This window comes from Protopterus annectens, chromosome 9.part0 (genome assembly GCF_019279795.1).
Source record: "Protopterus annectens isolate FY-2018-M chromosome 9.part0, PAN1.0, whole genome shotgun sequence".
Lineage (NCBI taxonomy): Eukaryota > Metazoa > Chordata > Ceratodontiformes > Protopteridae > Protopterus > Protopterus annectens.
In genome coordinates, this window is record NC_056743.1 from 121,647,269 (window position 1) to 121,663,384 (window position 16,116).

The window sequence follows — 16,116 nt, forward strand, 5'->3', positions numbered from 1 at the left end:
TAGTGAGAGTCCTCGGCGTACTGACGAACCAGCTGGGAGAGCCAACATGCTACCCTCTTCGTTTCACGAATGGTATCAGGAAATTCCTACTTTGCAGCATCCAGGACGGGCGAACACCAGGACTGACAACAGTTTGTTTTCGGGAGGCGATGGCTGCACTTGAGACTTCATTGTACAGGTACCGCAGCTTAAAACTGGACAACATGTACCTCAATGAATGTCTCAACAGAAACATTGTACCTAAAGGCCTACGGGTCTGTAAATATCCTAGTAATGTTATTACTGGTAGCGATTTTCATTCAGACTTAATTGCAGCTTTTGACAAGTGTGGTTTAGACATTGTACGTGCCATAGTTAAGAGAAATGAATCTGAAATAGCAAATTTAGATCAAGACATTATTAAGCACAATGATGTTATTTCTGATCTGTTATTTCAAGTGGAACTGGAAAACAAAAAGTATTATCAAATAAGGAAGGAAGTTGATAACAAATGTGCTGTTATTTTACAGAGAAAATATAAGAAGTTACAAAGGGATATTAGGGAATATGACGAAGGGTGTCCTTACCCTATACCTTACTCCAGCACTGATAGAAGATATATTAAAACACAGTCTGTGCAACATATAGAGGATATTTCTTACAACAATGAACAGGAGACAGGCCAGATGCAGGGACCAGACCCGCTCCCTAGGAGATCAGAAAGAATTAGAAATCAGCGTAAAATACATAATGAACAGTCTTTTTCCCCCCAGGGCCACCAACACAGAGAGAAGGTGAGGAACAAAGGGAATCATCACCCTATGCAGGCTCAGTTTTGGGAATAAACAATACTGAGCTTAGTTTTATTTCCAATGACAACAATTTTGTAGATCCCATATGTCAAAAGGGAGGATACACCATTTATAATTATAGTTCCCTGGATATAAATGATACTTATTTTGCGCTTTTTACAAAAGGCTTCAAATATGTACCTAGTAGGAGTAGCTGTATGACTCAAGTTATCATTGATATTAAACTTTTTATCAGGAAACTTAATCTTGAGCACCTTATGGGTCATAGGGAATTCACTCTGGGTGTTGAGCCACATAGGAGTAGTTCCTATAATCCCCCCTTGCATCCACAACTTAAAAATCTTGAGCATAGGATAGAACAACAAGTCAGGCGTCATTGTGAAAGAGTTAGGTATATTCCTAATCTCACAGTCTCTGAACACAATTTGTTGTATGCTTTGCAACAAAATGCCAATATCAGGGTTATGGAACCTGACAAAGGGGGAGGAACAGTAGTCATGGACCAGGTTGTTTGAGGGCAAGATAAACATCATTTTAAAGAACGAGGCCAGGTATTGCCCGGTTTCCCTCAATGAAATTAACATAGTCTACCAGAGGATAGACCTGGCCATTAAAGATTTATTGGATCAGGAAGCCATTGATTATGGTACTTACATCTTTTTGGACAACCCCCAACCTCGGGTGCCCTCTATATTCGGTGTACCTAAGGTACACAAGAATGTACAAGATCCACCCATGAGGCCAATAGTGGCAGCACAAGGGTCAAAAATTTCCCCACTTTCTAAATATTTGGATTATAAACTTAAAAGGTTATGGCCCAAAGCAACACACATGCTAAAAGATTCATGGGAATTCCTCAGACAAATTACTCCTGAACTATGGAGTCCTACCTTAAAGTTTTTGACTATTGACATTGTGGATCTTTTTTCTGTTATACCTCATGCAACAGGATTATCATGGTTAGAAGAGGCCCTTGCATCTAACCCAGCATCCAACAACAATGATAATTTTGTCATTTTGCAGCTCATGGAATTAGTTTTGTACAATAATTTTATTTATTTTTCAGGGGAATTTTACAAACAGATTTCCGGAGTGGCCATGGGAGCAAATTGTGCCCCGAATTATGCGGACATAATACTGTCTATCTGGGAAAGCAAGTACGTGTTCAATAGTTCTTTTAGCAAACATTGGGTTGCATATTACAGGTTCCTTGATGACATCTGTATTTTTTGGACCGGACCAGATAGTCTTATTACAGACTTTATGGAATACCTGACCAGTACTACTAATTTTCTTACATTCACATACAAAGTGACTGTGGATAAGGTGGAATATCTGGATGTCATGCTTAGTACTGACGGTGACCACCTATTCAAATCTTCAGTATATAGAAAGCCGACGTTCTCCAACAGTTATATACATTATGATAGTTTACATCCGGTATATCAAAAGAAGGGGATCGTCAAGGGCCAGTTTGTTAGAATCTCCAAAATGACATCCAATGAACAGGATTTTTTGGATGAGTGTGAGAATCTTTGTCTCTTATTTCAGGATAGATGTTTTCCTAGGGACTTGGTATGCAACATTTGTGAACAGGTCAAAAAAGAGAGTGGGTAGGTTTCGACCTATTTTGGGATTAAAACATGGCGATAATATTCAGACTCAACAGACATCTCAGTCAGAATATATCAAGGCTTTTATAACACAATATAGTTCTAATTCTTGTAAAATTAGAGAGATCATCAGTAGAGAATGGGAAACCTTTTCTGAGGTTACCGATTTGGGCAATTTGCAAGGCAAGGAAATGAAGTTGGTCTTCCGTAAGGGGAATAGTATTAAAAATATCTTGGAAAAGGGGCCCTCTTGGCAGTATTCTTCAAGAGCACGAAAGGGTACCTATAAATGCGGGTCATGTGCACAATGTTCTTACATTGTGCACTCTGAGGAAGTGTTTTTAGCAGCTAAAAATAGAACAATTAGAGCTAAAGCATTTTATAACTGTAATAGCCAAAGGGTAGTGTATTTGGCTATGTGCACTTCATGCCCGGCATATTACGTGGGCAAGACCGAGCGTTCCTTGAAACGTAGAATATATGAAAATATCTACGACTTACAAAAAGGAAACATCACTAATGCCCTGTTTAAACACACAAACACATGTCCCAAAGCAAAATTTTTATTTTTTGTTTTGGATAGTGTCCAACTGGATCCCAGGGGAGGGCCGTGGCAGACTATTTTAGAACAAAGGGAGACAACCTGGCAAATCAAGCTGGAGGCTAATAAGGAACCTGGACTCCCACATAACACAAATACTTGCGAGAGATGCAGCTGTTTAGCCAAACTGGAGGCTGAGCTCTCTCAACTCAGGACTGGCAAGACCAGACAGGAGGAGAAGGCAACTACACACACCACAAAACCAGCCTCACATAATGCTACCACTCCACTGAATCAAACACATAAACACACAAAGACATACTCGGAGGCTCTGAGTAAAAATTTACCTAAACAGCAGAGGCCTCCAAAGCAGACACCCAAACAACTGCTACCTCAAGACACCCCACAAGCAACACATAAACCACAAAAGCAGTGTGCAAAGCAGTCACAGCCCTTAAGGCCAAATACAACACCAAACATACTTGTCATAGGTGACTCCATAGTCAGACACACTGACGTCCCACTCACCAGGCTGAACAAGGAGAGGGTCACAGTAAGCTGCCTATCGGGCGCTAGAATCCGCCACATAACACAAGCACTCGGGTCACTCCACAGCAAGTACAAATATGACACAGTCATTGTCCATGCTGGTGTGAACGACCTGAGACGTACCTCCCTGGACTGCATGAAAAGAGACATACAGGAGCTCTCTGATTATATGTAGCCCAGGCAGGTATGACCCTAACCCTGAGCAGTATCCTTCCTTCACCAAGAATGATGCCACAATATAGAGACAAGATGATCAGCTGTAACAATTGGCTTAATGTCTGGTGTCATTCAAAGGGGATCCAGTGTCTGTCTGCCTGGGATGACATGCTTGACAAGCCACGCTGCTTCGCAAGGGACGGCTTGCACCTGTCACCCCTGGGATTCCGGATATTGGCTAAGGCTCTTGCCACCGCCATAGTGCCTTTTTTAGGCAAGGCTCAAATTCTAAACCTACCACCCTAGAAAACAAAAATGGGAAGAAATTGAGGGTAATGCTGCTCAATGCCAGAAGTCTAAATCTCAAAATGCACGCACTCGATGCCCTTCTCAGTATGGAGAACATCGATGTCTGTGCTGTAACTGAAACCTGGTTCAAGGCTCCTGAGAGCACCCCGGCACTATTAGGTTTTACCTCATATCATGCGTTCCGCCCCAAAACCCGGACCACTCCACAAAAGGAGGGGTGTATCCATATTCATAAAGGATACTCACACCTCCAGGTTGGTGGCAACGCATGAAGCTCGAAACCATCCAGGTGCAACTAACAATAGGCAAAACTGCTCTACAAATTGTAGCATGCTACAGGCCACCCTCTCAAACTCAGGAACCCCACACAGCCTTCCTGAAGACACTGGAGGGTATAAATGTATCTCCAAACACCATCATATTGGGTGACTTCAACTACCCGAATATAGACTGGGAACATTACTCAAGCCCTAACTTTCTAGCCAAACGGTTCCTGGAGTTCATAAATTCAAATGCCATGGAACAGCTAGTCACTGTTCCCACGAGAGGAGAAAATATACTAGATCTCATTGTCACAAACATGGGGACAAAATGCTCCACACCGAGTATATCCCTCATTGGTGAGATCTGATCATAAACTAATCTCACTGGAAATCCACATCCCGCCCCCACCCCAAACAAAAAAGACCATAGTGAAGAACTTCTCTAAAGCAAACTTCACACTACTCAAGACTGGTGTGGTATCCTTCAAGGCCCGTGAGTCAGAGGAAACCACAACCCAAGCTGCGGAAGCCCTTACAAATGCCTTCTATGAACACCTCCAGGACTGCATGGATCAGGCAATCCCAAATAAAACCAAGACTCTTTCCACAAAGGGCAAACGTCCAGTCTGGTGGACCCCAGCCATTAACAAACTTTACAATAAGAGGAGAAAGCTATTACATGATAGAACAAAATCCATAAAAGGAAGTCACCCTGATCATTATTAGTAAAAAATACGAGCACTCATAAAATCAACTAAGGCCAATTTTGAGAGAAAAATTGCCATGGATTCAAAGGACAATCATAAGGCCTTTTTCAGCTATGTTAGGAACCTGGGTGGAAACTCACAGATATGCTCAGAATTAGTCCAAAATGATACAAAAATCACTGAACCCACAGACATTGCCAACATACTGGCAGACAGGTTCAGTGCAAACTTCACCCCCCTTTCCCCCCTAAAGGAGAGATAACTATCCCAGCCGAGTGTAGCCTCCCGGACATCTCAAATGCGCAGGTGAAAGCTGCTCTCTCTAAAGCTAAAAACACAGCATCAATGGGACCGGATGGTGTCCCCGGCTGTGTGCTACATGAGCTAAATGAGGAATTAAACCCGCACATAAGGCAGCTGTTTAATCTCAGCCTTACCACAGGATATGTGCCCAAGGAGTGGCGTCACGGCAACTGTGGTCCCACTCCACAAAGGTGGCCCTCACGGACCCTGGTAATTACCGCCCATAAGCTTAACAAGTCTAGTCTGCAAAGCTATGGAGAGGATCATAATGGAGCTCATAAACAAAGATATAGGGACTTGCAGACATTGGACCCGACCCAGTTTGGCTTTGTCAAGGGAAGATCATGCCTTTTGAACTTGGTCGACTTCTTGAAATAGTCACCAAGGCCATTGATGAGGAAAGGCAGTCCATACAGCCTACCTTGACCTTGCAAAGGCTTTCGACACAATACCCCACTCGGGTATTGTAGAAAAACTTACCAGCTTAAATGTAAACCCATATGTCACAAGATGGGTTGCAAACTGGCTTAAGGACAGAACCCACAGGGTTAGAGTTGCTGGCGCTGTGTCAGACTCCAAGCCGGTCACAAGTGGTGTCCCACAGGGCTCGGTCCTTGGCCCCCTATTGTTTGGCATCTACTTCTGAGAAGTACAGGCCAACATGGGAGGACTTTGGCTGACAAAGTTTGCAGATGACTGCAAACTGGCCGCCATAGTGGAAAGTGCATCGGACACTGATATCCTTCAGAAGGGACTCACGGAAACAGATAGCTGGTGCCAGAGCCATGGCCTGAAGTTAAACGCCAAAAATGTATAGTCATACCCTTTGGGAAAAACAAGGTAACCCCAAGCTACCATATAGGTGGCAATCCACTAAGCACAGAAGAGGTTATCAGGGACCTGGGGACCCAGGTTGACAGTGGCCTTTCTTTTGACACTCACATTGCTAAAGTGGTTAGAAAGACCTTCTACATTGCCCACCTGATCATGAAGGGATTCACATCCAGATCTAGTGAGGTCATTGTTCCCCTGTACTCTTCACTTATCAGACCAATGATCGAGTACAATGCCCCATTCGGGATGTATCTCACCCGACATCTGCAGCAATTGGAGAGACCCCAAAAGTTCCTCACCAAAAGGATAAAGGGACTCCAAAATCTGTCATATGCTGCCAGATTGAAGAAACTCCAGCTCTATTCAGTCGCATACCGCCTGCTCAGAGGTGACATGTGCCTGACATACAAGGCCATGTCCAACCCGGAATTAATGGACATGCTCCACCTCAAAAATCCAAATCCACCAAAACCACTAGAGCAAGCGACTTAAACCTTAGCACGGATATAAATAGGACGTGCTGGAGGGATAGATTTATCACTCAGAGACTCCCTATGCTGTGGAATAAAATCCCGGTCCATGTGAGGCAGAGCACCTCGCTGACTCTGTTCAAGAGAAATCTAGACCTGTGGATGGGAGATCGTAGGTTTACCCCGGGAATCATCTCTGGGTCACTGCTGGACAGAGGCACAACAAACTAATGGGCACAGTATTTTTTCATATAAGGGGTGGCGTAAGCCACAATAATTTGGGCTAGGCTTATAAATGCCTTAGGGCAGATAGCCTAGTATAAACCTATGAACCTATGACTCAATGACTATATATCCATTAAACCAATATTAAAGTTGAAAGCCACTAAAGTATAAGCTGTGTAGGATTTATGGTAATTTTTTGATTTTTAAAATTTTTTTTTTAAGAGAATACTGCATTCCTATATTTAAATATTTTAAAATATTTCATTCATGTGTATTTCTGTATTTGAATATTTTACAATATACATGGTCTTTTAGTATATGTAAAAGTTTTTTTATTCTTGAAACAGATTTTACAACTGTGTCTTCTTTAAGTTTTAATTATTTAATAAGCTTGTTAATTGACATCTATATTTAAAGAGGATATTCAGCTGGTCAAGTTGTCTGATGAAGTTACTTTGGTAACGAAAACGGATATCACAGTGTTTCACTTGCGTTAACTGGTATTAATAAAACTGAGTTTTACGAGTATTTTAATATTTTGGATATTCATTGGCATTCCATCTCCGTCCGGTGTTGGTTTGGTTTATCTAGTTTAGTTTTGTTTTACCAACACTTGCTTCTGTTTTTGTTGTTGGTTTTGATACAGAAGAAAAACAAAACCAACTACTTACTTTAAAAACCTGTCAAGACAAACTCGGCTGACTGCAAGGAAAATCCTGCAGGCCCTGGGTTACATGGCTTCTTGCATTCTTCTGATTCCTCAAGCAAGGCTACATATGAGGAAACTCCAATGGTACCTAGGGAGCTTATGGACTCAGCACAGTCACAGCTTGGAAACTTTGATACCACTCATCCCATGCCTTCAAAGGGAATTTCTGTGGTGGGCTCAAGCAAGCCAGTCAAACAGGGGTTTGCCCTTCAGCAAACCAATAGCCCGCCAAACCATTACAACGGATGCTTCAGACCACGGATGGGGAGCGCACATGGAAGGAAGATGCATTCAAGGTCTATGGTCACAAAAAGAACTACGCATGCACATAAACCAAAAGGAAATGCTGGCAGTGATATATGCAATCGAGGCCTTCAAGTTATTTCTACATCAGGGCTACCTGCTAATAAGGACAGACAACACTACAGTTTTGTGGTACATAAGCAAGGAGGCACCCATTTCTACCCTCTTTGCAGACTGGCAATGAATCTATGGGAACTTTCCTTGACTCTCAATATACAGCTGCAATCCCAGTTTGTACCATGAAAGGACAATATACTGGCGGACAGCTTAAGCAGGAACACCATGGATGCACACGAATGGATGCTGCAGCCAGGCATTTTCCCTCAGATAACACAATCATGGGGGAGACTGGACATAGACCTCTTTGCCTCCCCACACAATCATCAGCTGGAGAAATTCTGCTCAAGGACATACCACCCACAAGCATGGAAAGTGGACGCCCTCTCTTTCAGCTGGAGAACTCTAACAGTGTATGCATTCCCACCTCTTCCATTAATGACCAAGGTCTTACTGAAGATCAGGGCAGAGCAGCCAAGAGTGATTCTGATAGTTGCGGACTGGCCAAGACAGCACTGGTACCCATTGCTAAAGAGCATGCCACGGACAAAACCATGGCTTCTGCCACAATGGCCACTTCTCCTGACGCAGCACAATTACCAAACTCTGCATTCCAACCTGAAAACATTACAACTAGCTGCCTGGAAAATACCTTGACTCATTACCAGGATAAGCTATCCAAGAGAGTGAAGGATATCATCATGGAAGCTCGCAGGCCTTCCACAAGGAAAGCATACTCAGCAAAATGGAAAAGGTTTCACACCTGGAGCACCTCAAAGGGCCTAGATGCAACAGTTATGAACATGGCACATATCCTGGAATATTTGGCAGAAATGCTCCACAATGGCCTGTCTTACTCTTCCATTAAAATTCATGCTTCAGCAATTTCAGCAGAGTACAATACTGATCCACCTGTCTTCTCTCATCCTTTGCTAAGACAGTTTCTAAGAGGAATTAAAAACCTCAATCCTCCAAGGAAACCACCAGTGCCTACTTGGGACCTTAACTTCGTGTTGGAAAAACTAACACTGCCTCCCTTTGAACCAGCAGCATCTGCAGAACTACAGTTCCTCTCTTGGAAGACTGCCTTCCTTCTGGCCATAACTTCAGCAAGAAGAGTATCTGAGTTGCAGGCCCTCATGGCTGTACAGCCATTTCTTATTTTTCATCAAGACAGAGTCTCATTGAGAACCAATCCTTCATTTATGCCAAAGGTGGTATCTAGGGTCTCATTAAACCAAGCTATTCACCTGCCTACCTTCTTTCCAAATCCGCAAAACAAAGTGGAAAAGCTTCTGCACACCCTGGACATAAACCGACAGTTGCGCTACTACTTGGATAGAACTAAAAATTACAGAAAAACTGACCAGTTGTTTGTAGCATATGCTGCTGGTGCACAAGGAAAAGCAATTTCAAAACAGACAATTTCAAAATGGATCGGGAATTGCATTCGTTTCTGTTACTCCTTTCATGGAAAAACTGTACCAGCTAACATCAGACTTCATTCGACCAGAGCCACAGCCACCTCCACAGCCTTCTTAAGAGGAGTGGCTACCAAGGACATTTTAGAAGCTGCTACATGGAGCTCCGTGCATACATTTTCCAAGCATTACAACGTACCTTTATATTCCATATCCAGGGCAGGCTTTGCTATGGCAGTCCTGCAGGGCATTTTAGATACACCATCCTTTACATAGATCCTCCACCCCCAGATTGGCTATGGTATTCTACCCATATGTGATGACTGCAGATGCATCCTTGAAGGACATAGTACAGTTTTGTACCTACCATAAATGTAGATGTCCGATAGGTATGCATCTGCAGTCAGGTTTACCCTCCCTACTTCCCCTCTGTGGTATTTCTTGGGTACATTCCCCTCTCATAGCTAGCTGGGGTTATCTATTATGGTGTATTTGTTTTTATATATGTATATATTTTTGTGCATGTTTGGAATTTATTGCCTTTCTCCAAATTTAGCCTTCCTTAGAGGGCACCTGGCATCTGGGGCTAGAAAAACTGAGGAAGATGGCGTCAGCTGATGCTTTTATACCCCAGGCGCTCTGACGTCGGGGAAGGGGCGACTTCAGCCAACGCCGGACCCAGACTTTGGAATCGGGCCAACCGAAGGGCTGCCTGAGGCAGGACAACCCATATGTGATGACTGCAGATGCATACCTATCGGACATCTACATTTATGGTAGGTACAAAACTGTACTTTGTGTACACTTACCATAAATGTAGATGTTAGTGTCTTCACTGATGCAGTCTGGGTTACCCACCCTCCTGTCCCCTCTTATACTTTTATTGGTGTGGTTCCCTGCTTCACCCTTCTGAGGTGTATTTGCTACAGGGTATGAGGTTTGTTGTATGTTACATTTTTGTTTTACTTTTAGCCTTTACTTTTGGGCACCTGACATCTGGGGCAAGAAAAACTGGAGAACATGGCGTCGGCTGGAAGCTTTGTACCCCTGACGCACTGACGTCAGGGAGGGTGAGTACACAGCTGACGCCGGACCCAGACTTTGGGATTCTGGCTGACCGAAGGCTGCCTGCCGGCAGGAAGAACCCTACAGTGATGACTGCAACAGTGAAGACACTCTAACATGTACATTTTATGGTAAGTGTACACAACTGTACTTTCTCTGCACTGCCCTTTGGCTTATCTACTGCGCCCAGGGTATTCACAAAGTGCCTGGCTCCAGTTATTGCATTTTGCAGGCAAATAAATATTCAAATATACCCATACCTGGACGATTGTCTAATTCAGGCAGAAAACCAGGGCATACTTCTAAATCATCTGGTGTTTGTAAAAAGGGTTCTAGCTTGTCTGGGGTATACCATAAATGAAAAGATCACAGCTAGTACCCTGTCAGCAGATTACATTCCTGGGTGCAAGCTTGAATACATCTGCCCAGTCCTGGGTGCAAGCTTGAATACATCTGCCCAGATGGCTTTCCTAACGCCAGAATAGCAAATTCATTTGGTAACTTACTTCAAACAAGTGGCCACAAAAACCCTGCTGTCTACACGGCAAATATTGCAAGCCTTTGGGTTCATGGCCTCCTGCATTCTTCTAATTCCATATGCAAGACTGCATATGAGGGAACTACAGTGGTATCTAAAAAGTCTATGGAGTCAACATTGTCGCAGCCTGGAAACAATAATTCCTTTCATACCTTGCCTACACCTGAAGTTCCTATGGTGGACAGAGGCCTGCCACCAAAACAGGGGGCTACCATTCACACTACCCCCTGCCACCCAAACCCTAACTACAGATGCATCAGACTATGCATGGGGGGCTCACCTGGCAGGGAAGTGCATTCAGGGCAAATGAAACCCAAATCAAATGCACCCACATATCATTCAAAAAGAAGTGTTAGCTGTACAGAATGCTGCGACAGCCTTCAAGGACTACATTCTTCCAGGACAACTAATGGTAAAGACGGACAGCACCACGGTTATGTTGTACATAAACAAGCAGGGGGGTACACATTCCTACCACCTTTGCAGACTAGCTATGGCTTTGGAACACAGCCTTAAGCTACCAAGTGCACCTACAAACACAATTCCTGCCAGGAAAATTCAGTACACTGGCAGACTAAGCAGAAACCTCATGGATCCACACGAGTGGAAACTGGAACCACGGATTTTCAGCATGTTGACAAGCGAGTGGGGGAGCCCAAACATAGATCTATGTTCCTCCCCCCAGAACTACCAGTTGAACAAGTTTTGCACAAGGGCGTCCCATAAACAAGCCTGGAAAAGTGGATGCTTTGTCCTTCAGCTGGAAAAACCTATCAGTCTACGCCTTTCCCCTTCTGCCTCTGCTGTCCAAAGTTCTACTAAAGGTCAAACAGGACAAACCAAGGATGATTTTGATTACTCCAGACTGGCCACGCCAACACTGCTACCCCCTCCTGCGTAGTGTGTCATAAATATCTCCATGGCGCCTGCCTCAGACCCCTTCCCTGCTGTATCAGCAGCAGAACCAAATTCTGCACCCTCAGCTTCCAACACTGAACCTTGCAGCCTGGCTAATCACTTATTCACCCTTATCCCTCAGCACACCTGTGATGTATGTAATCTTGGAGGCGAGGAGACCTAGTACTAGAATATCATATGCTGACAAATGGAAAAGATTCTGTGCCTGGAACCAGTCTTTAGGGATGAGCACAGCAGTGCCCAATTTACCTCAGATTTTCCAGTATTTAACTGAGATGCTTCACAAGGGCCTGTCTTTCTTCCATTAAAATCCACACCTCAGCTATTTCAGCTCATTATAAGACAGAACCACCCCCCTTCTCTCATCCTCTGCTCAAGCAGTATTTCAGAGGGTCAAAAGACTTGAGACCATCCAGGAGAGCTCCTACCCCTTCCTGGGACCTTAACTTTGGTTTGGAGAAACTCCCTCTACCTCCTTGTAAGCCAGCTGCTACTGCAGACTTAAAAATATTTTCTTGGAAAACAGCCTTCCTTTTAGCAATCACTTCAGCTAGAAGGATATCTGAATTACAGGCCCTTATGGCAGTGGAGCCTTTCATCATCATTCATGCGGACAGGGTATCTCTGGACCAATCCATCCTTCATGCCCAAGGTGGTTTCCTGTGTGGCTCTTAATCAGTCCATTCATTTGCCAACCTGCTTTCCCAATCCACAGAATAAAGGGGAACAGATTCTGCATTCCTTGGATGTGCACAGACAACTAAGATTCTAGTTGGACAGGACTAAATCTCGAAGAAAATCTGAACAATTTCTGGTAGCATTTGCTGCAGGGGCAGAGGGGAAGGCTATTTAAAAACAATATTTCTAAATGGATAAGCCATTGCATTCATTTCTACTATAAGCACCATGGAAAACCTGTCCCCCAGGGAATCCGATCTCACTCCACCAGGGCTGCATCTACTTCTGCAGCCTTTCTCAGAGGTGTTCCTACCAGGGATATCCTAGAAGCTGCTACCTGGAGTTCTGTACATATTCTCACCAAACATTATCATTTACCAATTTTCTCTAAATCCAGAGCTGGCTTTGCCACTGCTGTCTTGCAGGGCCTTAAAGCTGGCCCTAATGCTGTATAAATGCCTCCTCCCAACCATAGCTTTGGGAATCTACCCAAATGTAATGACTGCAGCAGTGAAACACTAAGAACATAGTACAGTTGTGTACACTTACCATTAATGTAGATGTTAGAGTGTATTCACTGTTGCAGTCCTGGTTACCCTCCCTCCAGCCCCCTACTTTTTTTCTCTCTCTACCTCTACTTTCCTTTACTATGCTTAAAAGCCTTTTTGGTGTATTTGCTTTTGGCTGGAGGTATACTTTTTGTGTATTTGTGTTTATTTGCTCCCCATTAGGGGGGCACCTGACATCTGGGGCAAGAAAAACTGAAGTAATGAAGTCGGCTGCATGTTTTATACCCCTGACGTCATGGAAGAAGGGACAGCAAGTGATGCAGGACCCAAGACTTTAATCAGGCCGACTGAGGGCAACCTGCCAGCAGATTACCCAAATGTAATGACTGCAACATTGAGTGTACACTAACATCTACATTTATGGTAAGTGTACACAACTGTACTTTATTACTGTAGCAGTGAGTATACTAGAACAATGTACAATTATGTTAATTTGCTAAAACAATAGCACTGTAATACATAGTAAAGGTGGGGGTGTGGGTAGCGTATCCCCCACCACAGACCTCCATTATGTATTTTTTACACTTTCCTGTTTGGTTTAGCATGCAGTCAGCAGTTTGACTTTCAGTTGTGGTGTAGTATTTTCTTAAGTTCATTGAACAACATTAATTTTATTGGTTTTGTTTCTATTGACCTTTTGAATGGCTGATGGTCTGTTTTTTTTTTTTTTTTTTGGGGGGGGGGGTGGTATTAAAATGCCTCCTTTTATATGTTGTACATGGAACTTTTTTTTAATCAGCTGCCATTGCAGCTGTTGGACTTAGATTCCCTATATTTATTTTGTTTACAGATGTACATGGGAAAAGTGCAGGGGCAGTCATCATTGTAGAACTGTGCGGGGCTTGGAGAGCATTTGAAGACTGGGTGCAACACAGAAAAGATGGAACTGCAGACTTTACAGGAAAAATTGAAAGTTGAAATTCAGGGACACCAGGTAAGGCAAAACTTAAAATATATTTTTAGAATATTAAAATATAGCTGATGCACTCTTACAGGACTTCATATGACTTGGTATAAAAAATGCTGTAATATACCTGTTAAATGACCTTGCTCATTTTGGTTTGGGTAATGATCAAGAAGTTATGGGAAGCAGAAACATGTCTCATCTTCGTGGAAGTATTTCACATAAAATGTGAGATTTGATAAGATCTTGCAGGTCTTTCCAGCCCTAATGAGTGACACTGCAAGAATATTTACTCGTAAAAACTTGGTGAGCTTCTCAGAATGGTGTTTAGCGCAAGAACATGAGATTGTTGATGAATAGGAAATGTGAAAGAGTAGGTATTAGTAGGCATCAGGCAATACAGAGGTTGGTGAAGATGAGGCTTTAAGCAATTTAAAGCTCATGCAAGCAGTGTAGAGAATTTGTTGGGAGTGTGCAGGGCATAGACTTTTAAGGGACACAGGACAGAGAGTTAATACACTGAACTAATAAATTGAAAAGGGGTTGTGGAGTAACATGGATTGTATGGAGAATCAAGTAGAACTACCAGAAACACTAAGTAGCAATGCTGCTTTGTGCTTATATAGGGGAGGAGGACCGCTACTAGTTCGGATTGAGTAGTTTGACAAAGGGGAGCAAAACCAGTAAACAGAAGACAACTCTAGAATTTAACAGGTCATAGGGTTGTAACAGTATTTACCTTAAGATGTTAAGAGAACTAGTATACTGAGTGTTGAAATTGCTGTCAGGTTTGTTGATCATTCCTGTGCATATAGGAGTGCCAGTATCAGGAGTGCTTATACGTCCATGACCTCTTATCGCAAAGTAATAGGACGAAGAGATACACAAGACATTTCTACAGTTTTGGGCAAGGTAATAAGTAGGACTGCTTTGCTGATGTTTTAAAAAAAATTTTTTTTTTATTTTTTAAAGATGCAAGACATGTTTGTATACTGGTACAGCATTAGTTTGATATAAAGGGAAATAGAAGACATGCAGTAGACTTCTCTAAGATGGGCTTCCACAAGGCTTTTAATGCATCTTGTTATAGTAGATTTTGAGGTTGTAGTTTGTGTTGGAACAGAGGTAGCAAATAAGATTTAAACTGCCCATGTATGATGCTGTGGTGATTGTGTTGTGAATTATTGGTGGGATATCACTTAAACTTGTGATGACCTGGATGTCATGAGGCTGAGCTCTTGGCCACCTACTGTTGTGGTTCTTTTTTTCTAATTTATGCATTATATTGGAAGCAGGGGAGGAAGTTCATATTTTTTTAATAGATACAGCAGTGGATAACAGTGACACTGAAAGTAGCTATATGGTGAGCGTAACTTACTGGAGGAGTGGCCAAGTGAAATAGCTGTTGAGTTTCAGTGGAGTTAAATTGTGAATGTCTGGGCAAAGTGCCTGCTAAGACAGTGTTGGGGTAAAACTATGGATGTTCATCGTGTTTCACTGTTGCAGTCATTACCATTGGGTTATCCTGCTGGCAGGTACCTGCAGTCGACTTGAGTTCCAAAGTCTAGGTCCGGCGTCTGTTGCTGTCGCCTCTTCCCTGACGTCAGTGCACCAGGGGTATAAAAGATGCAGCCGAAGCCATTTTCTTCAGTCTTTCTTGAAGTGCGGTGCCCGAAGCAAAAGCAGTTCGCAAATGCCGGTCGGCCGACTCCTGAGATTTTCAAATTCGAATTTCAGAACCAAAGTCTTAATTAAAGCGAAGTACCCCATTGGGGAAACTTTTTTTTCTTGCTCCAGACCGATGTCAGAAAAAGTTAATAATTGTATTTCTTGTGGGAAGCAAATACCTCATAAGGATTTTCATTCTTACTTTATTCCTTGCCTAGGCCCAGACCACGACATTGCTAGTTGTCGGTTTTGTGCTAGATTTAACCAACGCACTATTAAGCTTCGGTACGATTTTGCATTACATTATTTTGGCAGAAGATTCAATTATGTAATGCCATTGGAACAACCGATGACCGGAGTTTATAAAAAGCGCAAATCAAAAGAAAAGGACTGGCATCTGAGGTCCAAAACAGACGACAATGCTTCTGTTAGGCCTGTCTCTGGTTCTCAGTGAGGCACTTTTGCAGCCCCTAATGCCCACTACCTCAGAGCCACAGGCCGCTTCCGACTCCCACGTGGAGACTA

At 43.1% G+C, this 16,116-nt stretch overlaps 1 long non-coding RNA gene across 1 annotated transcript in view; it reads left to right on the forward strand.

Moving 5' to 3' along the window:
• The window catches only part of LOC122811074, a 386,835-nt gene that overhangs the window by 329,222 nt on the left and 41,497 nt on the right, over window positions 1-16,116 (forward strand). The window contains exon 2 of the long non-coding RNA XR_006366198.1: window positions 13,810-13,953. This is a non-coding gene — a long non-coding RNA (uncharacterized LOC122811074). The remainder of the gene's footprint in view (window positions 1-13,809; window positions 13,954-16,116) is intronic.